Source organism: Ambystoma mexicanum, chromosome 2q (genome assembly GCF_040938575.1).
Source record: "Ambystoma mexicanum isolate Mex_15411 chromosome 2q, UKY_AmexF1_1, whole genome shotgun sequence".
In the NCBI taxonomy this organism is placed as follows: domain Eukaryota; kingdom Metazoa; phylum Chordata; class Amphibia; order Caudata; family Ambystomatidae; genus Ambystoma; species Ambystoma mexicanum.
Genome location: NC_090924.1, coordinates 701,829,017 through 701,853,718, shown reverse-complemented (window position 1 = coordinate 701,853,718; position 24,702 = coordinate 701,829,017). Strand labels below are relative to the sequence as shown.

Genomic DNA, 24,702 nt, shown 5'->3' with positions numbered 1-24,702 from the left:
AAGAAATTTAAATTATATCCTCTGGATGTTCTTTTCGAGACTAGTTTCTGTTGCTAATACCCTCTTCCGGAGAGTGGGGTTTCCTGTGCCTTTCAGAGAAACACCGTCGAGGGACCCAACATGGAATTCGGATGTAGAGTTAGAGTCTACGAGGAGCCAGACACAGCCATCTCCCCCGGATGATGTGGGAGCCTTCCATGCAATGATGGGAAAAGCTTGTTCCGAATTAGGCTTGATTCCTGAGGAGCAGAAGAAAGACTGTTTCCTTTTTGACCACATGGGTCAAAGGAGAAAATCGGTATTTGCCATCCCAATCCTGGACCACGTGTGGCAAGAAGGTCTCAAGACGATGCGCCATCCGTTCTCGGAGCCAGCCATAAAAGGACGGATCGAGAAAAAGTTTAAAGCTCCGGAGTCCACTCCAAAATGTCTAACATCACAGCCTCTGTCTGACTCGGTGGTGTCGGCGGCAGCGGCTAGGAAGGCCAGGGTACAGCAAAAATGTTCAACGCCACCGGAAAGCGAGGCTAGGAGGCAGGACGCCTTTGGAAAAAAGGTGCTCTCGGTCGGAGCGACGACAGTAAGAGCAGCCAATTCCTTAGCGATCGTGTCACGATATGATAGAGAAATGTGGCACAAACTAGCCCCTATCCTAGAACACCTGCCAGACGAACACCGGAAAGCAGCTATGTTACTGGTGCGGGATGGTGAAGAGGCCTCCAACCACGCTATTAATATCGCAGTTGACCTAGCAGAGTCTGGCTTCAAACAAATCAACCACGGAGTAGTGCTTCGTCGACAAGCGTGGCTCAAATGTACTACTTTCCGTCCTGAAGTCCAGTACAAAGTCCTTGACATGCCATGCGAAGGGGAACACCTGTTTGGCAAAAAGGTTGATGAAGCGCTGAAAGGGATGAAAGAAGACACGGATACTGCTAGGTCCCTCGGCGCCCTTCAAACGGGTAGAAACTTTCGCTCTTTTCGCCCCTTCAGGGGTGCTTCTGGAAACTCCCGCTTTGGAGCCTCGAGGGACCGTGGATTTAACAGACCCTCGTACTCTTCACAAGGGTTCAGACGAGCGTCCCAGTCGGCACGTAGAAGCAGGGACTATCAAGCCTCCAGGCGGCGAGGCTCGGGTCCGTCGTCAACGAAGAACAAGCAAACCAGCAACCAATGACGGCCTTCGGAACGTCCTGGGGGGTCGAGTCTCATCACTTCGACCGATGGAAATGCATCACCACAGATCGATGGGTTCTAGACACGATTCGCATGGGTCATGCGCTACAATTCAAAGACAAGCCTCCGCGTCTTCCTCCTTTATTCTCGACACAGCCCCACCTCCGAATCCTACGACAAGAGGCGGCGCTTATGTTGCGAAAAGGGGCGGTAGAGAGAGTTCCTGTGGCACAGGAAGGACAAGGAGTTTATTCCAGGTTCTTCGTAGTCAAGAAGCCAAACGGCAAATGGAGGCCCATTCTCGAACTGAGGGTACTCAACAAGTGGCTAAAGAGCCTAAAATTCAAAATGCTAAAGCTCCAAGAGGTTATCAAGTCGGTGCAACCCATGGATTATCTATCATCACTAGAACTTCAAGATGCTTATTTTCACATCCCAATACGCCGACGACACAGGAGATATTTAAGGTTCGTCGTCGGGAGAAAGCATTTTCAGTTCAAGGTCCTCCCATTCGGGCTCAAGTCCTCCCCCAGGACGTTCACCAAGTGCTTGGCCCCTATGGCGGCCCATTTAAGAAAGGATGGTCACCATGTCTATCCATATCTAGACGACTGGCTGGTCAGAGGTTCGTCCAAGGAACAAACACGAGACAGTCTAAGGGCCACAATGTCCCTCTTACAGGAACTGGGCTTCGCAATAAACTTCAACAAGTCCTCCGTAGAGCCTTCGAGGACCTTGGTCTTTCTAGGAGCGGAGTTTCATACACACACAAGCCTGGTGAGACCATCCAGCGAAAGAATTCAGAAACTTCAAAGCAAGGCGTCGGGATGGAGAGGCGGTACCAAGGTTTCAGTGCGCAAGTACATGTCCCTGCTAGGGACCATGTCGTCCTGCATTCCGTTGATAAGCAACTGCCGTCTGTTTATGAGACCTTGCCAGGAATTTCTAGCGGACCGTTGGGCGCAGAGCCGAGGTCGCTGGTCCGACAGACTGGTCGTCGACGAACAACTAGTTCAAGCACTCTGCTGGTGGAGAGTGTCTACTCATCTAACAAAAGGAATGCCTCTACTGGAACCAGAGTTCCAAAAGACGGTGGTGACGGATGCATCGCTAAGCGGATGGGGAGCTCATCTGGATACGTTACAGGGGTTGCCAGTCAATTCGTCGAAAAAAATTGGTCGACCAGACAAATGGTCGAAGCAAATTGGTCGAAAACCATTTCGTCGAAAAAAATTTTTTTCTATTTTAACCCTTTATTTTTTTTTTTTTTGGGGGGGTCCCCCCCCAACCCCCCTTTTTTGCCTTAAAAAACCTTTTTTTGCCTAAACGAACACCCAAAAAAATATATATAATTTAAAAAAAAAAATCGACGAAATGGTTTTCGACGAAATTGCGTCGACCAAATGTCATTCGACCAATTTGAGGTCGACGAATTGACTGGACACCGTTACAGGCACAAGGCCAGTGGTCGTTGCAGGAGTCCTCCCTGCATATCAACCTGCTAGAACTGAGAGCAGTGCGATGGGCTCTGAAATCTTTTCTTCCTCAACTGAGGGACTCGGTGGTGCGTGTCATGGCGGACAACACCACTACGATGTTCTACTTGAGGAAACAAGGAGGGACACGTTCCAGGTCCCTATCGGCGGAGGCGCAGAAAATCTGGCATTGGGCCCTACAACACAACATGCAAATCTTAGCGTTCCACCTACCAGGCGTGAGAAACGTGGAAGCCGATGCCCTCAGCAGAGAAATGAACGAAGTTCACGAATGGGTGCTGAACGACCAACAACTACAACAAGTATTCAAGAAATGGGGACACCCTTCCATAGACTTGTTTGCGACGAAGAACAACAGGAAATGCCATCAGTACGCAAGCAGATGGCCTCAGCAGGGCTCACTGGGGGATGCGTTCTCCTTCCCATGGACTAACAAATTCCTGTACGCATTCCCTCCATTTCCCCTTGTACGGAGGACGTTGCAATGGATCCTCAGGTACCCATGTCGGGTAATTCTGGTGGCCCCGTACTGGGCCAGACAGGTGTGGTTTTCAGACCTGCTGCACTTAGCGGTGGCGTAACCGATGAGATTTCAGAAGACCCCCGACCTTCTGTCTCGACAGGAGGGGGTCGTTTGGCATCACGACCCGGACAGCCTCAAGTTGACGGCCTGGCTCCTGACTTCGCCGAATTTGGTCGGCTAACGATTCCGGAGGACTGTCGGCGTATCCTGCAAGCGGCAAGAGCACCTTCCACAAACGCCTCATACGCGTACAAATGGAGAAGTTTCTGTCAATGGTGTGAGGATCAACCAGGTTTGGCCCCGCAATCGATTACGCCGGAACAGCTCCTTCCATACTTGCTGTTCTTAGCTCAAAAGGGCCTGTCGGTATCTTCAATAAAAGTACACCTAGCAGCCATTTCCAGGTTTACTCGTCAACGGCATTCGGCACTATTGTTCAGCGACCGCCTGATTAAGCACTTCCTTAAAGGCCTCTTTCGGAGTTTCCTTCCAGAGAAGAAATTTCCGCCGGAGTGGAGCCTCAATCTGGTCTTAACGTCTCTTATGAAGCCTCCTTTTGAGCCAATGTCATCATCGTCTCTAAAGTTTTTGTCGTGGAAATTGGCCTTCCTGGTGGCCATCACTTCAGCCCGACGTATTTCAGAAATTCAGGCTCTAATGGTAGACCCACCATACTTACGATTTTTCAAGAACAAGGTAGTCCTAGCCACTAACCCGCAGTTCATACCAAAAGCTCCTTCGGTGTTCCATAAACACTCCTCTATTGTGTTGCCTACGTTTTTTCCGGAGCCATGCTCGGGAGCGGAGCGCATGCTACACACATTGGATGTAAAAAGGGCTCTCAAGTTCTATCTTCATCGTACGCAACCGTTCAGAGAAACGAGACAGCTGTTCGTGGCCTATGGTTTGGGGGCTAAAGGAAAAGCCATTTCGAAGCAAGGACTGTCAAGATGGGTGTCATCTACCATTTCGTACTGCCATTCCAGGGCAGGGAAGCTTCTTCGACGGCCAAGAGCTCATTCAACTAGAGCAGCGGCATCGTCGACGGCACTGTGGGCCGGAGTCCCTCTGGGGGACATCTGCATGGCGGCTACCTGGGCGGCTACACACACCTTTACCCGCCATTACTGCCTGTCGCAGCAACATGCCGAAGATACCCGGATGGGACAGGCGGTGCTTCGACACCTATTCCAATAAGGTAAGCCCCGGCTGAGGGGTTGCATCCTGTGGAAATTATGACTGTATGTGGTTCGTTTTTCCTATGTTAACGATTACTGATGTATACATGATCATAGGGAACGACCTTGGCGAAGAAAATATATGGGTTTGCATGCACGTCTCCTCTTTGGGGGTGGTACTGCTATGTAATCTATTCTAAGCATGTGAATCCATGAAAGATCCAATGCTGGAGAAGGGAATAGTTTCTTACCTGTAACTCCATTTCTCCAGCATTGGTATCTTTCATGGATTCACATGCGCCCACCTGCCTCCCCTGAATATGCAAACCGGTTTCCCCACTACTTTGGGGGCCGAAATCTGAGGGAGCGTGGGGGCGGGTCCTGTATTTATATAATGTGTCCTGACGTTGCGGGCACGCATGATACAAAACGAGGTGGATAGGACGCATAAGCGTCGAAAAAGTTTTCCTACGGGAAAGGGTCTATATAATGTACCGGGGATTCCCAGCCTGACGACGGGGAATATTCTAAGCATGTGAATCCATGAAAGATACCAATGCTGGAGAAATGGAGTTACAGGTAAGAAACTATTCCCTTCTCCAGCATTGGTATCTTTCATGGATTCACATGCGCCCGCTGGCCTCCCCGGAATGCAATTGTCTTGTATATCTAGGTTTCACCCCATTCTGCTTTGGAGGGGTCGAAATCTGAAGGGAGCCACGGGGGCGGGGCATTTATACCGCTAAGTCCTAGTGGGGCATGCGTGCGTGGGCCCAAAACGACGTAGATAGGACACAAAAGTGTCGAACGTTTTCCTATGGGAAACGGCTTTATAAGCGTACCAAGGGTTCCCAGTCTGTCGACGGGGAATATTCTAAGCATGTGAATCCATGAAAGATACCAATGCTGGAGAAATGGAGTTACAGGTAGGAAACTATTCCCTTCCAATATACGTAAGGGTTGTGGGCATAGATTCTTTCGAAAATCCTCATTCAAAAATGTCATGACTTCCTCCCAGTCCGTTGCAAATTTTGGTTGTGCGCCCTGCAATGTATACGCCATCCACTCTTAATGCTGTGAAGTGCCATACCTTCAAGAACCAGTCCTGTTGGGTGAGGGGCGGGGGGTTCACCACTTTCCACTTCTGCGCTATAACCAGCACTGCGGAAAGGATTATGTACGCTTTCTTGGTGGATTTTGCCCACTAGTTCCAACCGTGTATATATATATATATATATATATATATATATATATATATGCCTAGTATGCCCTCCCCCGGACCTCGGTGTGTGTTCGTGTGGAATATCGCATGCATATGTTGATCTATTTATTTCCAGTAGGTCTTCAGTTTACTACACCCCCTGCCAGATATGTATCCAGTCCCCCTCCCCGCCACAGTCCCTCCAGCATTTCCCCGAAAAATTGGGGTATATTTGTTTAAATCTCGACCGAGTGTAGTGCCATTGCGTCATTACCTTGTACCAGAATTTCCTTAATTTGGAGCGCTTGTGTGAGTTTTGGTCCTCCCAGGTGTCCTTCTGAATCTGTTCCCCCAGTGTTTCTTCCCAGGCCTTCTTAGATCTATGGTGACTGATTGAAGGGGTATGATTCGCACTGAGGTATAACTTGTATATGTTGGAGATGAGGCACTTGTCCCTAGGGTCCATTGTGAGAAACTTTTGAAATGGGGTTAGGGATCTTGTTGCCCCGGCCCCTTTTTTTGGGGTACATTAGCCAATGGCGTAGTTGGAAATATTGCATTCTGTCCGATTCTGCTTACCCCAGTTCCTCTTTGCATTGAGTGAAGGACTTTATTTCCAGGCCTTGGAACATGTCCCCTATTTTTCCCATAACCTGCTTCCTTCCATTTTCTAAACCTGCCCCTAGGGATACCTGGAACGAATTCTGGAATTCCCCATATGGGTGTACATGTAGAGCGGAAGGTGGTGAATTGTTTGTCTCTCGCTAGCCTGTCCCAGTGATGCTCCACAAAGGAGGTTATGTCGGATTTATGCATATTAGGTGGCAGATGGTCTTTATGAAGCCATAGTACGTCCCCCAGTGGGGCGCCCACCACTGCCTGATCCATCTTTCGGCAGATTTTCCATGAGTCTTTGGCAAGCCAATCTTTAATTACCTTAATTTGGGCTGACCTGTAGTATGCTCGGAGGTCCAGTAAGCCGAACACTCCTTTCCTAGTCAGCTGCTGAAGTGTTCTCATCGCCACCCTAGGGAGTTTATTTTTCCTTATATATGCGCCGATGTATTTGTAGAGGGCGTGAAAGTATGATTCCGGCACCATTATTGGGAGGGCTTGGAATAAATATAAGAGCTACGGGAGAGCCATCATTTTTATGGCGTTCATTCTGCCTAGCCAGGAGGTGGATAGCGGCCCCCAGGTGTGGAGTTGCCTTTTGAGCTGGTTGAGTTGCGGGGGGTAGTTGGCATTAAAAAGGCCCTTAATCGTTTGGGTAATCAGTATTCCAAAAACTTGAAAACTTGATTGCTCCCACCAGAATTGGGAGGATACTTGGGCTTGTGTCAACTCATCCCCACGTAGCGTCAGGTTTAGTATATCTGACTTAGTCAGGTTGACCTTTAGTCCCACTACTTTCCCAAACCTCTGAATGTCTTTTATCACTGCTGGGAGCGATGTTCCTGGGATTCTTAGGGTGAGTAGCATGCCATCCCCCTCGAGTGGTATGCCCCTGATGTCCTTGTTCAATCGTATGGAGGCTAGGAATGGTTCCAAATAAAGTGCAAATAGAATGGATGATAGGGGGCACCCCTGATTGGTACCTCTAGAAAGATAGATCTGGGACGAGAGTTCCCCGTTAACTAGAATACGGGCCGATGGGTTGCGGTAATTGCCTCTGATCATGGCTAGGAACTTCGCTCCCATTCCCTGTTTCTGCATTGTGTGGCACAGGAAGGACCATTCCACTCGGTCAAACGCTTTTTCAGCATCTAACGATAGCAGGACAGCGGGGGTTGCCCTTTTCTGCGTTTTTTCCAGAATGTGGCGTACCCGCCTGATGTTATCGTGTCTGTCTTTGCCTAATAAACCCAGATTGATTGGGGTGGATAAGTTGTGGCAGGAGACCCTCCAGTCTGCTGGCCAGAACCCGGGTGTAGATTTTAGCATCAATGTTAATCAACGCTATAGGTCTGGACGAGCCGCATTGTGTAGGATCTTTATTTGGCTTGGGGAATATGAGAATCATTGTGGGGGTAATTTTCTCCACATCGGCAAAGGTGTTGAAGAGCGTCGCCAGCTTGGGGGCTAAGATGTGCTGAAAGCCTTTATAAAACTCTGGAGTGTACCCATCCGGGCCAGGAGCTTTTCCCGAGGGGAGATGTTTGATCGCCCGCAGGGCTTCCTTTTGTGAGATGTCCGCTTCTAGGGCCTCGCTATCTGCTCTTGAAATTTGGGGAAGTGGGATTGAACTAAGATAGTACCTTTGGTTAACCATTTCTGGATCATCGGATATATATCATTTCTCGTAAAAGGTGGCAAACTGGGCCACGATATCCGGTATAGCGTGAAGTTTCTCACCCTGAGGGGAAATTATCCCCACAATCGTGTGTGCCGCGGTCTTCTGCTTTAATTGTCTAGCCAGAAGCCGGTCCTTTTTATTGCCGTGTACGTAGTATTTATGTTTGAGAGCTAATAGGCCCCATTCCACTTTCTTTCTTTGGAGCATATTCAGTTGCCCCCATGTGTTGGAGTTCTTTGTCTAGAGCTCTTGTGGGATTGCGTGTCATCCTTTCCATTACGTCCTCCAAATCTTTTTCTAGTTGGGTCTCTGTGGCGCACTTCTGGTTTTGCTAAGGAGCGCTCAGGGCGATGAGTTCCCCTTTAAGGGTATCCTTGAAGGTGTCCCAGATTATTGCCTCCGCCCCCCTCTGTCCCCATTCAGATCGAAGAATTCCCTAATCTTTGTTTCAACGTCCGCTCGTAGAGCCACGTTAAACAGAGCAACTTGCGGAAACGACCATCGCCAGAGACCTTGCCGGGGTAATTTACTTTTAATCGATAGTAGGATGGAACGTGGTCTGACAGGGTGATGGGTAGTGTATGCATGGAATGAACATTGCTCACTAGACTCGTGGATCCCCAGATGTAATCTATTTGGGAGAAGTTTTGGTGGACGTGTGAATAATGTGTACCCCGTGTCGGCACCCTTCAGTGCCACCCACAGATCTGATAGTGCTAGGTGTGCCATCTTACTCAGTAGGGCCGGTGTCGGGGGTGATTGTGGGCAATGAGGAATGTTACTTCTGTCCCGTTGGGGGGACCCATGCGAGATGAAAGTCCCCTGACAACAAGATTTCCCCCTGTGCAAATCCCTCGAGGTCTGCCAATGCTGCCCGAAGGAACCCGTTCTGCCCCGAGTTCGGGCGTAGACCGTGGCCAGTGTAAGTGTGAGGTTGTCTGTTGTCAGAGTAAAAAAAACGTATTTGCTTTCGTTGCTATAATTTGGGCAGCGCGTCCCTTTCTGATTCCTATTAACACCCCCCTCGTTTTGGACTCAGTATTCGCCTGAGCAATAATGCGAAACCCCCGCCAGCCTGACGTGGTTAGCATCCACTTTCCTAAATGTGTTCCTGCAGAGTGATCATGTCCGGTGTGTGTTGAGCGAGGAACCTTTCTAATTGCTTTTGCTTTACTGGGGTATTAAGCCACCGTATATTCATTGAGTAGAGTTAATTGTACTCGCCATTGAGTTTGTATGTTAGGAATATAATTTCTCTGTGCCAGTGTAACTTTGGGCTCTGCCCCAACTTGAGCCTCTGCCCCACTCCCCCCAAACTGTACCCAACAACCCCTGACCCCAACTTAACCCCCTATTCACCTATGCAGGCCCCCCTGATCGCGAGCTGGGGCGAGACCCACTGGATATCCAGGGCTGTCTTGCGGGGATCCTAAACCCCCTGTCGGAATCCAAGAGAGCGGCTTGTGCGCCCCCCGTCCACCCTCCTTCAAGATAGAGTTGTAAGCACTTGTTCGATCCTTGCTGTGAAGCACTGTCTTAGTTTGGTGGCGGTCGAGTGTTTGCCCCCTGGGCATCTTCCTGGGCATTTGCAAGGACTGGGCCCCTCGGGGAGTGGGGCCTGTTGCTGCCCCTTGTAACTTGCGACCTTTCCCAGGGTCTAGGGCACCGTGGGCGACTCATCGTCCGCCCCCTATCCGTTGTAGCATGCTCTTCCTTTAGGTCCATTAGCCAAAACCCTTCCTGCGGCAAGGTGATTCTGTGTGGTTTACCCTCCCACTGGAAGAGCAGTCCGAAGGGGAATGTCCACAGATACCTTATTTGTTTTTCTTGTAAGACCCTGTAAATTGGCACCATTTCTTTCCTTTTTAGGAGGGTGGCATGGGCCAAGTCCTGATATAGGTGTAGCTCAGTTCCGTTGTAGTTAACTGGTTCCGCCGCCCTAGCCAATCTGAGGATTGCTTCTTTCTGAGGTAATCTGGCAAGCATGGCTACTACGTCATGTGGTCTGGCCCCCGGTTCTTGACTTTTTGGGCCGATCCTGTGAACCCTGTCGATTGGAATGTCCCCATCCTGGCCGCTTCCCAATAGGGTCTCGAATATTTGGGTGGTTGTGTTTCTCCGGTCCTGGTCTGAGACAGTCTCCGGCAGATTCCTAATTCGAATGTTTGATCTGCAAGACCGATTCTCTAGGTCCTCGCATTGTTGCTCGATGTTGTGGGAGACTCTCGCCAGTTCTTCCAATGCTATATCCATTTTCTGGGTGTCCACCACCACCTCTTGCAGGGCCCTTTCTGTCGTGTCAGTGAGCTCCCCTAGCTCCGAGATGTCCCTTCTAAGTTCAGTGATAGAGTTCTTCATTTCCCCCATGAAGGATGTGAACTGTGCCTGGAACGCTAGGGTCATTTTGTCTGGGAATTCTTGAAAGCAGGCCTTGAGGTGCTTTTTTGTAGCTGCATTCAGGGAGGAGGATTCCTGCTGTGATTGCTCCTCCTGGGTCACGGGGGGGGGGGGGACCTCTTCATCCGCTTCCTTGGACCAACTGCGCTGCAGCGGGCCCTCCCTGTGTGATATCAGAATCCTGTGCAGTTCCCTTGGGGAACACTGCAAAAAGATTAAGACTACAGGAGCAGCAGTAAACCCAATTGGTAGCAGTCTGCACCACCCAGATTTACCTAGTAGTTGTGGCTGAGCAGTCAGACTTGTCTCAAGAAGAGTAGGGCAGTATGCAGAGTATACACAATAGGGCCAAAACACAGTAGAGCAAACAAACCTTGACCAGAGCTTTGTATAAAAAGTATATAGTTATTTACTTAAAACACACTTTAGGTAATACACTAGCACTCTCAATGAAAAGTAATCTAAAAGACAGTCGGGTAATATACAAACCTCCCTTGATAACTATCATACAAGTCAGGGATAAAGCACAACTATTTGTTAAGACAGAAGTGAGCGCTTAACCAAGATGGCACTCTGATAATGTAGTTAAAGGGAAAGAAAAAGCCAGAGCATAAAAGTAAAACAGTTCAACACTTTTAAGAGTTCAGAGCAAGGGCAGAAAGGCAGGTTATACTGTAGAGCCAAAGTTCATAGGCCAGGCCCACTTTAAATGGAGCAAAGTGCACTGAAAGTCTTTGCAAAGTGTTCAAAAGAGGTTGGGGTGAGTCAAAAGATATAGTTAGAAGGCCTGGAGCCAACCCAGTTTAGGAGCCAAGGATTTAAGGGTCACCTTTAGCAATTTGTAGAAAGGGGAGGCCAGGCAGGACACAGTACCTTAAGAGAAAGGAAGCTCCAGCGGGGGCAGTTGTTCCTGGCAGTGGTTGAGGTTTGTGGTTCTGGCCAGGGGAAGAGAAGATCTTGTCGAACGAGGAAACGTGGCGTCGTTGCACTGCACAGGGATGAAACCAGCCGCGGAGTTCCCGATTAAAAGGTGCGGTCCTTTTATTCGCAGTCAAAAGTGGTGAGCTTGGCTATCCGGCCGCTGGGGTACTTGGCACGGGCGATTCGACCAAGGGCCGTCTTTGGAAGGTGAAAAGGGTGAACTGGTTGGTCCCACCAGCTCAGAGGAAGAAGATTCGTCCAGCAGAAGATCTTCTGTTGTCGTCGGGAAAGTGGTGAGGTAGCTGCAGCAGGGCTTCACCGGTGGTGTCGTTGCAGATGGCTCAGCTTCGTCCCTCTTCGGATTCTTGGGTCCAGTCCCAAAAGCCCTGCTTTTATGCAAAAAAAAAAACATTCAACAGCCTAGCTGTCACTCACACATGCTAACTGGTGAGCGGGCGGCTCACCAATGGGCCAATCGGAATAGAGTGCGACTTGAGTTGCTAAGGCAATGCAGTCCAGTGTGCCAATTCCCCTCCCCACACATCCTGTGGAACCCAGACAGAGTGGCACCATTTGGAGGGCTTCTGTGGAGAAGCCCGCCAAAAAGTGGAACAAAGGGCTAGACCTTGCTCAGAGTTAGAGACGGACACAAACGCCATTTTAGAAAAGAGTTCTGGCAAAAAGACCCAACCGGTGATTTAATATTAAATAAACCGGCAGTATCTTTAACATTGTACCAAAAAGTGGTGCGTTTAAAATCAATGGGAAAATCCCATAGAGAATATTCCGGTGGAATATTTTGCGTGGTAACCACTGGCACCAGCCAGAAACTCGACAAGGGGGGACTGGACAGTGCCTCCCTGAAAACAGACCCAGGGGCAATATAATTAACCCCTTCCAGTACTTCCACAATATGATGGTTTGTGCTGGTTCTGTTCACAATGTACGAATAGTAAAGTCAATGGTGACTTTACATGCCCTGGGAGACAGTAGTCAGTCCCAGGGTATGGAGTCTGTTTGGGGGTCACTGCCACCCCTGTGTTACTGCACTGAGGGTGCTGTGTAACACACACATAAAATAGATGATACCCTATGGAGTAAAAAGAAAACCCCATAGCCCACAAGCACAGAAAGAGTCAAAGACATACCTCAAATCATGCCTCGGAGTGGGAGGAAAAGAGTCTCACTGTTAGCAGGAGAAAAAAACAAACCCCAAAATCCAGCAAAGCTGCTGGGGGACTCACTAGGTTTGGGAAATTAGCCTTATAAGAGAATTCTCCCTAACAGTCCTCTTCATCAGCTTCCTTGGACCAACAGGTCCCTCCCTGCCAGTGTTTACTGGGGGCTTCTTGTGTTCTCCCGACTTGCCTCTGCTTCCTGACGTTTTGGTTGAGTATCCTCTCTTCCCTGGATGTTTCCTGATGTGGCGGCCCTGTCGCACCCTCTTGCGCCGTTGTTTTGGGGCAGAGATATATCCAGAGTCTTGCCCTTTAATATAGCATGCGTTGCTTGATCCCCTGGAATCCCGCCTTGCTGTTGATTGCTGTTAGGGTGGTGCGGCTTTGAAGCCCTGATCCTTGTTGGCGATCCCCGAGTGGCGCTCCTGCCCTGCTGTACCCAGGCTCATACAGGCACCCCGGTTCCCCAGGGGGCAGCCCACCACTTGGGGCTACTCTCTCTTGATGGCTGAGGCAGGTCTACTGTGGGTGCCTACGGCGCCTGCAGGCCTCCGTGGGGCTCTCTACTGTTCTTTCAGCGGATGAGCGGTGGGGGAGCAGCCGCTTCCCGGTATCCCTGCTCGTTGCTTATGGGTCCATGTGCGGTGTGGACGGGGGTATGCCCACACTTCAAGTTGCCTGCCAGTGAGTGGATGTGGGCGGGCGTGTACCCTCCCAAAGGGCGCCCGTCCGGCCTGCTGATGGGGTAGGGACGCGTCCCGCCTGCGCCTTCTGAATGGTGACCCAAGTGTGTATGCCCGTCGTACGTACCCGCGCATGGTGGCCTAATTATCTTGCACGTCTTTAGATTCCAGACTCCTGGGCTTCTGTGCTGCACTCTTGTCACCTGTGTCCCTGTTCCCGAGGATGTGCTGCTGCTCCTACAGACCGCTGATGCAGTGTTTGTTCCCCTCTGGGCGTTTGTCCTGCTCACCTGTGATGCAGGGGTTGATTGTGACTGAACTGGGGGGGTCCCCACTCCTGCGACCGGCCGTTTGCTTTCTGATATGGGACTCTGACAAGCCCTTCCGCCGCCTACGATCACAGAGGGCTGCGTCCCCTGTAAGGCTATCTGGCCGCCGCCAGCAGTACTGTGTCCCTCTGCGGGCTGTGCGCCTAAGCAGCTCTTCAGTGTTCCGCCCCCAGTTCCTAGACTACGCGGGTGCGGTTAGTCGCCTAGGCCATGCGTGCCCGACTATGTCAGAGCTGCGGACCTTCTCAACGCGCTCTGGGCTTTATGCTTGATGTTCCCGCTGCGAGTGGGTATGCTGCTACGAATGGGTGTGCTGCTGATGGCTTGGGTGTCTGGAGGGGGACTGAGCGCACCGCCACACATCCAACTTAACGAGCTGCCATCTTGGTATTCCCAGGATGTTGGTTTCTAAGTAGGTTTGGAGTTGTAGGTATGCAGTGCGGTCAATCATTTTAAGGAGGAAGGGAACTGTCATGATGGGGTGGTAGTTGGTGGGCAAGGTGGGGTTGAGGGAGGGATTTTTCAGTAGTGGTGTGGCCCATGCTTCTTTTATGGATTTGGGTACAGTACAGGAACTGAAGGAGGTGTTGATAAATTTGGCAATGGCCGGCGCCAGGGGTTCAGCACAGAGCTTGATGAGGTGGGTGGGCAGATGACGCCTGTGCAATTGGATGCTTTGAGGCGTTCAATGGTGGAGAGCATGTCTGTTGGGGAGACAAGGGTGAGTTGAAAAGTAGGGGAACTGGATGTGATGGGAGTGGGGATATCCGTGTTGGAGCAGGAGAGCTTAGAGTATGGTTTTGTCCTTAAGGTTCAGGATTTTATTTGCTAGGGTGGATTGTACCAGGGAGCATCAGGCTTTGTCTTTGCAAAAAGTTGTGGTAGACAGGACTGGTGTTTCAAGCTCTTTTAGGATTTTGAAGAGCTCTCTGGTATTGGAGAGCACCTCAGCTATGCAGGTATTACAGACGCTGGCTTTCGTGTTAATGATAGCCAATTTGTAGGAGCTGGCGCTGATGCAGAAGGCTTCTTTGTGGGTGGGGAGGGATTTTTTCTCCAGATTTGTTCTTTGAAGCGTTTTGATTTGCGGAGGGCTGCTAGTTCCTCTGAAAAACAATTATGGCGATGGTCTTTTTTTCACTTAGTCGTTTTGAGGGGAGTGTGAAGATCCAGGGCGCGGATGATGGTGGAGTTGTATGCTGTAAGAATGGTTTCAGGGTTGTTCATGGACCAAGAGTCGAGGGAGGCCAGGATGGTTGGTTCTAGTAATTCCTTGCTTCTTTTTTTCTGTGTGTCTGGCAGTGATGGGCGGGAGGGTTGTAGTTTTTTTTGTAGTGGAGGGCGCAAGGGACATAGTGAATACAATCACAAAGTGGTTGGTCCAGGGTACTGGATTAAAGGCGATAACTTGAATAAGGGGAAGGATCCAGTCCAGGGTCCGACCTTTAGCATGAGTAGGCGTGCAGATGGTTTGCGTGAAGTTCATCTCATGGAGGGTGGTGGCTAGGGAGGAGGCCTTCTGGTCTGTGTGGTCCTTGAACCCGAGGTTAAAATCACCTAGAAGCAGAAATTCGGTGCTAGGCCTCGGGAGGGGGTCGATGAGGAAGGGTAAGTTGGCGTCGAGGGAGCCGATGCTGTTGGGCTGGCGATAGAGGAGCAGGATGTTGTTGGTGGTTTGCGGGCCTGACTGGATTTTTGCTAGCAGGATTTCTTGTCCTTGCAGGGGAGGGAGGGGGGAAGGACTCTGATGGGGAGGGAGATTTTAGAGATGATGGCAACTCCTCCGCCATGGCTCCCTACTCTGTCATTGTACACAGATGCACCCTTGATGGACCATCTGGAAGTATAGGAATCCAGAAGCCGTGGGAATAACATGAATTCCTTGGGTTGACATAGGGAGCAGAAGGAAACACTACAAAATCTTTTGTACATAAACTACTGTAATCATCATTGGAACTAGATACAAATGATCATACTGAGATTTTCAGAGCTCGCATGTTGCTCCGACCCTGCACCAGGGAAACCTGCAGCTCCCATCTTAATGCATTTTCTGCATTTCATCTTCAAGGGAAAAGTGATGCAACTAGCCTTGGAAAAAGATGAGGGGCATATCATTGAATTTTGCCAAGATCTAGTATCTGGCCTCCTGCAAAAGAGTTACTGCTTTGCTGAAATGTAGAAAGCTGCTCCTGAAGGGTTCCCCAGTGTTCCTCTTATTTTACATAGGCAGTAAGAATTCTACTGCAACATTACCAACAGAAGTATGTACAAGATTGCAAGAGGACAGGGTCCAGCCAGTAGACTCAGAGAAGACGGTGATATAATCTGCTAAGAAAAAGTGTTCTGTTAATGTGTGTTCTTTTAAAAATTAAAAAATATAAAATAATTGAGCACTACAGAAAAGCAAACCATGCTTGTGTGATGTCTTTATGGAACCTCACTGATTGCCTGAGGCTTGCAAAAAAATTCTAAAAAGTATGCAACTGCTATTTAGCTGCATAGTAAATGGTATTGGCATCATGCCAGTTTCAGATATGTTTTTAACACATTGGCCCTAACCTCTTTAGTGCCAAGGACGCAGGGTCGAACTGGGACAAGAAATAGGTCCGGTCACCCAAAAAAAAGTGGCCCACCCCTCGCCTCACGACCCTTGACCTCTGATGACATCACCGGAAGTGATGTCATTTCACCCCCAACCCAAAGTGGCATCCCGTGGAGCGATGAAACACGACCTTTCACCCCTTGACAAAACAGGAAGTGGCATCACATAGCATTGTACCCAAGTACACTAAATGACTGTGAATCCAAGCAGACGTCCAAGGCCAAATGATATGTTATTGTATAGCACTTACGCTTAAGCTCTTTTTTTATAGAACAAATATGCATACAATATCACCCAACCTTTGTTGGTATTCATTTATCGACCTAAGAAGGATGAAAGGCTTTTTGAAAAGAAAAAAAATAAATTTGGAGAAAATAAATATTGCACGTTTGGGGATGGGTCAGTATTCCAAGCGATAAGGAACCCCTGCCGAGGCCTATAAGGCTATTAGTACATGGTGCTGGATAAGTCTGCAGTATGTAGGATAACGGAACAGATAATGGATAAACTAGTGTGCCGAGCGCAGAGCAACATCTGACGGAAAGAAAGCGGAGGGTGAAAGGGACGAGGGATTGAGAAGAACAAAGCTGCCCGTGGAAGAACAGGGTGAAGCATTGGAAATGACGGCCGTAGCGGAAGAAGCCAATGCATCATTAACCCTGCAAATACCAAGAAGAAACACGAGACCAACATCTAAACTAATGTTAGGAAATGCAAAGAAACAAGATGAGAGCCATAACAGTGTTATGGAAGAGGGATACAATCTGAGCCAGGCGGAAATACTGGATTGCACACCCCTTAAAGAGAAAGAAACCATTAAGGGAGAAAATAATAATACAAACAGCAAAAACCATGACGTATTGCTACCAATAAGAGACAAAACAGGTGATACGCAGAAAGGAGAAACTATGCAACAAATTTGCGACCAACAGAGCAACAAAGGGACAAATCCAAAAACAACAAATGCTGAAGAAGCAATTAATCCCCAGAGGCAGAGTGGAAAGGAGCAAGTGACAAAAACAGACAAAAAGGAAATAAAAGAACCGGCAACATCCATCGAACAAAAGCTTGGTGCAAAAAGTTTAAAGCAAGAAAGTGATACCAGTAAACATGACCAGCCACTAGTATCACAGAAAGAAAAAGCAATTAAGGTAAAAGAGCAATGGAAATTGTACTATCAAAGAGCGACCAAATCAGAAAGATTTATAAAAGAAACCGCTGCAATTAGTCAATGTCGAATGGAACGTCTATCGCTGGATTTAACAGAAATTGAAACATTGATGGAATTACAACAAATAAATAGGAACAACAAAAAACAAGCTAATTTAGCTGAAAGAACATTAGAAACAAGTAATGAAGCCAATAGTTGGCAAAACTATACTGACTTAAGTTATACAACCACAAACAAGATACAAAAAGCAAATAAGGAAACAAATGCCAAAAAAACAGACTACAAGCCAGAGGAATCTGTTGGCGATTGTCCACCTAAACCAGGAAATAAACAAGAGTCAGTTGCTACATCAATGCTGGATCTACAGAACATGCTGATAGCTGTAACAACGCAAACAATGGTACCTTACATAAAGCTACAAGAAGCAAGTCATGAAACAATGAAAGAACACACTACAATACTCAATTCCATATCCACCAAACAAAAGAATTTAGAACTGCTGGTATACAAAATACAAGAACGGCTCAGCATAGAAGCAGAAAACAGCTATATATGGCAACAAAGACTGGCAGAGATAGCAAGACAAGATAGAACGGACAAAGCAACCCTTATGGAAGCCTTAATTTCGTTCACAAAAACATCCATAACGAAGAATAACATCGAAGGAAAAAACCAAAAAGAGAGAGACCAAAAGTTGGGAGCACCTAAGATAGGCTCCGCTAAAATAATAGGAGACAGCATACAGAATAGGAGAGAGAACAATTATAATGATGAAACGGATAACCAGAACGACATGCTCCTAATAGACTTGACACCCGAAGAACTTAAGACAAAAATAAATAAAAAAACCTATAAACCGGCTAGCGGAATTAACAGCACATACAATATATCCACAGCCTGAGAAAACACAAGGGAATGTGAATTATAGCATATTCGAACAACAGCCAATGAATAATTCAAATAAACTAAAAACGCTAACGGCTAAAAAACAGACAAAAAACAACAAAGAGGATCTAGAGCATTTCTCAGGAACCTAGCCCAAAGTGCTAAAGATAATAGTAAAAAACCACAGCTCCAAAAACACAAAGAAATGAGTATAGTGGATTCAGTAACAAAAGAAAGCGAAGCCAAGAACAAGAGGAGTAGAAGAATCCACCCAAACCCAAGAAATAAGTGAGGGCGATAACATTCAGTCTGTGAGCGTCTCATCAAGTGAAGAAGGAAATATTGAATCACTACTGAACCTTTCCACTTATTCAACATAGGAACCAGAGAAGGTTAGAAATGAAGACAAAAGCGAAGAAGGGCACAGGAACAACAACCAAATCCTGCATCTATGCTGGTAATTGACTGTTATGAGGAAACTATTACAGAATCATATATATCAATTGGGCTATCCTGTGAAGAAATTTCAGATGAAGAACTGTACACAGGAAATAGCACTTTGAACACAACAGGAAAAGAGAGAGCAGACCAGGAACAACAGCCCAAAGAAACAAACAAAAACAGAGAGAAACGAGCTGACCGAAGAACGAAACAGGCTAGGAATGAAGAAAGATCAAAGCTTGAACTCCAATTTGTTGACCCTTACTACAAGGAAAGTGTAATTAGATTAAAGCTAGAAGGAAGATCTGAAAAAGAGGCCAACATTGTGATGAACAGAACTAATCTATTACGCCTCTTTAAGGCAATTCCAAAATTGGAAAAACTAAAATCAAAAGATCTGAAACAAATCGAATTTAGGGACGAACAGAGATTGGATAAAATCTGGATATATTGTTGCTCAAGAGAATTGAAAAGTTTAATATCATCATGTGCAGAAGAACTGGAAGATAGAGGATTCAGAGTGTCAAATGATGATAAAACGGACAACGACGCGAAAGAAATATCCAGTATGACGCAGCAAGAGAGTGATAGAACATACTCGGATATCAGCAGTGATGAAAGCAACTTACATAATGAATATAAAGGATGGAGCGAAATAGAGGAAGTAAGATGGTACAAGGACGAGCAAAAAAGAAGGAACTCAAAACAGTACAATGATAAAACACTGAACAAATGGAATTTTGAAAAATCACCCTTCTGGCGGGAAATTAGTATGGAAAAGAGCAGAAACGAAGAAACAAAAAAACCGAGAAAATAACAACAAACAGGAAATAACACACAAGAAGTAACTATATGCTCATGGAATACTAGGGGACATTTACATCTATTCCAAATGGAATGACCAGAGTTAAACTCAGCAGAGGTGATATGTTTACAGGAGACATGGCTAACAACTCCCCCAGTATGTGAAGGATTTCTAACATACATGAATCCTGCTATTAACAACAATGGAGGCAGACCGTCAGCAGGACTTATTACCCTAATTAGTCAAGAACTGACAACAGAAATTATTGAATACCAGAACATTGGAAATTGGGCGCAAAACATATTAATCAAAAGACAAGCGATGCTAGAACTACAGTGGAACAAAGAGTCCATAAGGACCCAATACCTAAACATCACCAATATATATTGGAATCCTCAGAAAGTACCAGAAGAAATGGTAATAGATTCTATCTTCACTAAGATAGACAGCATTGCACAGGAGCATCAAGATGTAGAATTTATTATATGTGGAGACCTCAACCTGCATATATTTGATGACAAAGGAGATCTAATAGCAGATCAACTGTTGGAAAATAGAGCACAAAGGTGGATAATAGAGACACGCAACAGAAACTTCGAAAGATGGGATGCCCTCAATGCAGCAAAAAAACCAATACCAACATGGTCAAGAGGGGAAAACAAATCAATCATAGATTATATCTATACTAGCAAGGGAATTACCCAAGCAAAAATCGAAGCCAAAAATCTATATAGTGAACATAGCGACCATTACATACTAATGTATGGGAAATGAACAAAGAAGAACGACGCAAAATAAATATCCCCAAGTTGACACTAGTAAATAAAATGAACCGGTTGAGAATCCCGCACAACAGATTAACCGAAATAACAGAAACATTAACAAATTCAAAGAAAGAAGATTCCAATAAAATCAATTATGGGTGCTTAACTGACCAATTCCAAATGAAACAGCGATTGGATCATCCATCCAAACCTGAAGGGAAATATATTTACAACAAAGATATCGCAGAAAAGAAAAAGGAAAAAAAGGAATCCATTAAAAGAGCACAAAAAGAATCACCTCAAACCAAAAAAAGAATAATTGGCCAAGCAAAACAGAAATTTAAAAATTGGCATAAAAATGCCAAAATGATGCAAGACCAAGAAAATGCCGAATCCATGATGGCCTCCCTGAAAAAGCGTAACACCAGACGTTTGTGGGAACTCTTGAAGTCGAGTAAAAAGGCTGAAAATGCAATGATAGTGGATGTTCCAGAAGCAGCGTGGATAGAGTGTTTCACAGCCCTCTACGAAGAACGAACAACAGTAATAAAGAAAACTCAACAACATTTGCCAAAGCAATGGAACATTAGATAAGACATTGAAGACATTACCAACATAATAAAAAAACTAAATACATCAAGGGCACCGGGGCCAGATGGCATGTCGAATGCAACATTAAAACAAAATCCAGAAGTTTGGCCACAATTCTGTGGTAAAATTATAGATCTGATTAACCGCACGAAAAAGGTCCCCGAGTCCTGGAAAATAGCAACGCTAATCCCAATATACAAACAGGGATCATCAAAAGAACCAAAGAATTATCGACCACTGGCGCTCCTGGATCCGCTAGGGAACATTTTTGCTAACCTGCTACTGACAAGATTAAACATTTGGGCAAAACAAACAAAACATCAAGTGGTGCGCCAAACAGGATTTGTGCGCAAGGTCGGAACAAACGTGAATCTCATAATTCTAAATCTGATGAAACAAGAAGCAGAAAGAACAAAAACAAATACAATAGTAGCGTATGTCGACTTGAGCCTTGCCTACGATAAAATCAAATGAGACCTGCTGTGGAAGAAACTAGAACAATGGAGATGCCCTAGTGACATCCTAGAACCAATTAAACTTTTGTATTCCAACACAAAAATACAAGTAAGAATGACAGCGGATGGAATAATAACAAAGCAAATAAACACCTGGCATGGCCTAAAGCAAGGGTGTCCACTAGCAGCCGCACTGTTCAGTTTGTTTACGTCGGATTTTGAAGAGGCTATAAATACACCAACCATCAATCCACCAAAATTAAATGCGACTGCAGTACCTTGTTTGATCTATGCAGACGATTTCATCTTATTAGCAAAAACACCGTGTGGATTACAAAAAGCTCTTAACAAAACCTATGAATACATGGAACAAAATGAACTGACAAACACTAAGAAAACAAGAATCATGCACCTAACAAAGAAGAATTCAAATGGGAAAAAAACATTCCAATATTACCTCCAGGAAGAGAAATTGATCCAGGTTACAATTTATAAATATCTAGGGATATGGATCAACCAATCTCTGACAGAAGCACCATGGGCAGAACAGCTAAAAGCAAAAACTAGAATGTTAGCCAGACAAGGCCTGTCAATACATGAGAAATTCGGAAAATTTTCGCTTAAACCAGCGGTAACCTTTTATAAGCAAAAAGTGACAGCGATCCTTGCATATGGTGCAGAAACTATGATTAACCATGATAGAACCATATGGATGAAATTGGAAGCCATTTATTGGAGAAAAGTACTAAGTCTACCCCAGAACATGCCTATGATACGGATACGCTATGAATTGGGCCTCCAATCATTAGAATTAATCGAATGGAAAATAATAGACTTCTACAGAAAAATGAACAGCGAAGAAAAGATACCGGCATTGGAAATCCTAAGAACTTCAAAAGTACACGTCAACGATGTTACACGGGACAAATGGAAAGAAGCAGCCATGTGTATATGTAACAAAAAAGGAATCACACTGGAGACGTTGATGAAAATGCCTCAAATCGCAAAAAAGAAGCTGAGTAGAACCGATTGGATTGAAACTCAAGTGCAGAAAGATCAATATAAAATGACACTCAAATGCGAGGGAGAAGAAAGAGCACTTAATCAACTTCCAAATTACTTAAAATTATATCCGTATCGAAGAATTAGAGACATGTTCCTAAGATTCAGACTGAACCTACTGCCAACAAGAGAAGTGCAGGGGAAATGGAACCAAAATAAAAGTGCAAATAGCGACTGCAGATTCTGTCAAACAAGAGGGAAAACCGAAACGCTCTATCACGTAACTATGGAATGCGAGGCACTAAACCAAAAGAGACTGCTCTTCAGCGCCAAATACTTGAGTGCCACAGTAGAAATGGAAAAAGAAGAAAGATGGAGTCACATCTTAATAGGAAATAATAGAAAGATGGTCGCAACCATAGTTCACTTCTGGGAAAACATTACGCTGGACAATAGTAACAGTAATGAAGAAGGATAAAAGATAAATGATGTCTGGTGTATGTTTTTGAAATTTTTTATAAGGAGAATAATGTAAACTGAAAGTGAATGATAAATGTAAGGTTTAAGATGTAAACCAAATGCATTTGAATTAAAAAAAATAATAATATTGCACGCCTACATGAAACAGTTATTTGCACTGCTGCAGCCGAAAATGGCTGCCGCGGTGAAAATGAAATGTGTCTCCACTTTTTTCCCCCCTCGATCTGCGGCACTATTATGCCGTTCATTTCAAGGGAGGTGTCGTTGCAAAGGGGAGAATCTCCCCTTTCCAACTACACCTTTTTTGAAGCATTGCTGGGCGCGGATAAGGCGACGAGCACTCGATCCACACCCAGCAATGCCCACTAGACCACCAGGGATCTCTTTCTGAAGTGGAGTGGGGAGGGCTGCTTACAATGTAAGTGGCCTTCTTCCCCCCCATCCCCCCGCGGCCCCCAAAGCATGGGGCCAATACCCTGGGGGCAGATGGGTGATCGTCTTCCCCCAGGGAAGGGGGCAAACAAAAACAAAAAAAATACAATTTGAAAAAGGGGTGGGGGCCACTAGCCACCAGGAATGTTTGGGTAAATGAAAGGGGGGTGGCCTTCTCCCCCACCCCCACCTTAAGTGGATGGGGGGGGCACCTCATGTAGCCCTCCATAGGGGCAGATTTCTGCCCCAGGAAGGGCTACATGAGATGCCCCCCATCCATTTGCCGTGGGGGGGAGAGGGCCACCATAAATGTTGGTGCAGGCCCATCTGCCCTTAGGGAAGGGGTCCCAAACAAATGATTTCAGTTGGGGGTTGGGTGGGGGGGGGGGGGGCACGGCCACTAGATCACTAGGCTTTTTTTATCATGAAAGGGGGGTGGCCCTCCCACCCTAAGTGGATGGGGGGCACCTCATGTAGCCCTCCCTGGGGGCAAAAATCTGCCCACCCATCAATTTGGGGTGAGGGGAGAGGGCCACCAGAAATCTTGCCACATGTCCCCCCCCCCCAAGACTGGGACAGTAAGTTTGCCCCACCCTGGGGGCAAATGGGTGCACTAATGTGCCCATCTGCCCCTAGGAAAGGGGCACAACAAAACGAAAAGTTGATAACTTGTTTTGGGTAGATGGGGGGGGGGGGGCGCACTGAGCCATCATGGATGTTTTTAGTGGAAAGGGGGGTGCCCACTGGTGTCTTCTTTTTGGAAGTGCATGGGGTTCCCAGTTTTCCTTGTTGGCTTCGACACCCTAGGTCCATATCTGTAGGTTTGTCCACATGAGCAGAATCACGCAAAATTTGCTCTGCTGAAAGACTTGGGGTTACCACTGGGTTAGCCTTTTCCCTTTGCGCCCAGGTAGGTGGACCCACGCATGTGCGGTGCCGTTTTCGTTGGGACACCTGTGGGAATGTGGGAAGGTCGGACATGTGTTGTTGGCGGCGTGTTTCGGTGGGTGGGCAGAGTGAAATGTCCGAAAATGATGGGGTTTTCCGCCAAATTTTTGTCTTTGCCAGGGATTGTGGGTAATACATTCTGGGCCGATTCACGCATGTCAGACCTCTTTGCATTCCCACAGATGTCTTCTTTTCGGAAGTGCAGGGGGTTCCCAGTTTTCCTTGATGGCTTAGACACCCTAGGCCCAAATCTGTAGGTTGTCCACATGAGCAAAATTCCTCAAAATCTGCTCTGCCGAAAGACTTGGAGTTACAAGTGGTTTAGCCTTTTCTCTTTGCGCCCAGGTAGGTGCACCCACACATGTGAGGTACCGTTTTTGTCAGGACACCTGTGGAAATGCGTGAAGGTAGGACATTTGTTGTTTGCAAGGTTTTCATAACGTTTTCAACCATTTGCTGCTACACTTTGTCACACAACCCTTTCATTTCCCAAATGTGACCTATATTTGTCCCTACTTTAGGCACTATAGAGTTTTGTAACCTGCACAAGTCACCTACCCTTCCAAAGGTCTCCCTGTGCTTTTTCAAAAAATGTATGCGTGCCCTTCCTCACCACATTTGTTTTCTTTACTTACACATGCTAAGCACGTCTGTTCAGGCCGTAAGCATAAAAAAGCTGTGTACCATGGCCCACTTTTTGGCTTGTGGTAATGCTTGTTTGGTGAAACATTCAAAAAATGTGTGATTT

General features: G+C 46.6%; 1 protein-coding gene across 7 annotated transcripts in view; it reads left to right on the top strand.

The window, feature by feature from the left end:
- The window catches only part of KMT2C (lysine methyltransferase 2C), a 2,745,351-nt gene that overhangs the window by 2,513,396 nt on the left and 207,253 nt on the right, over nucleotides 1-24,702 (top strand). The window lies entirely within an intron of this gene.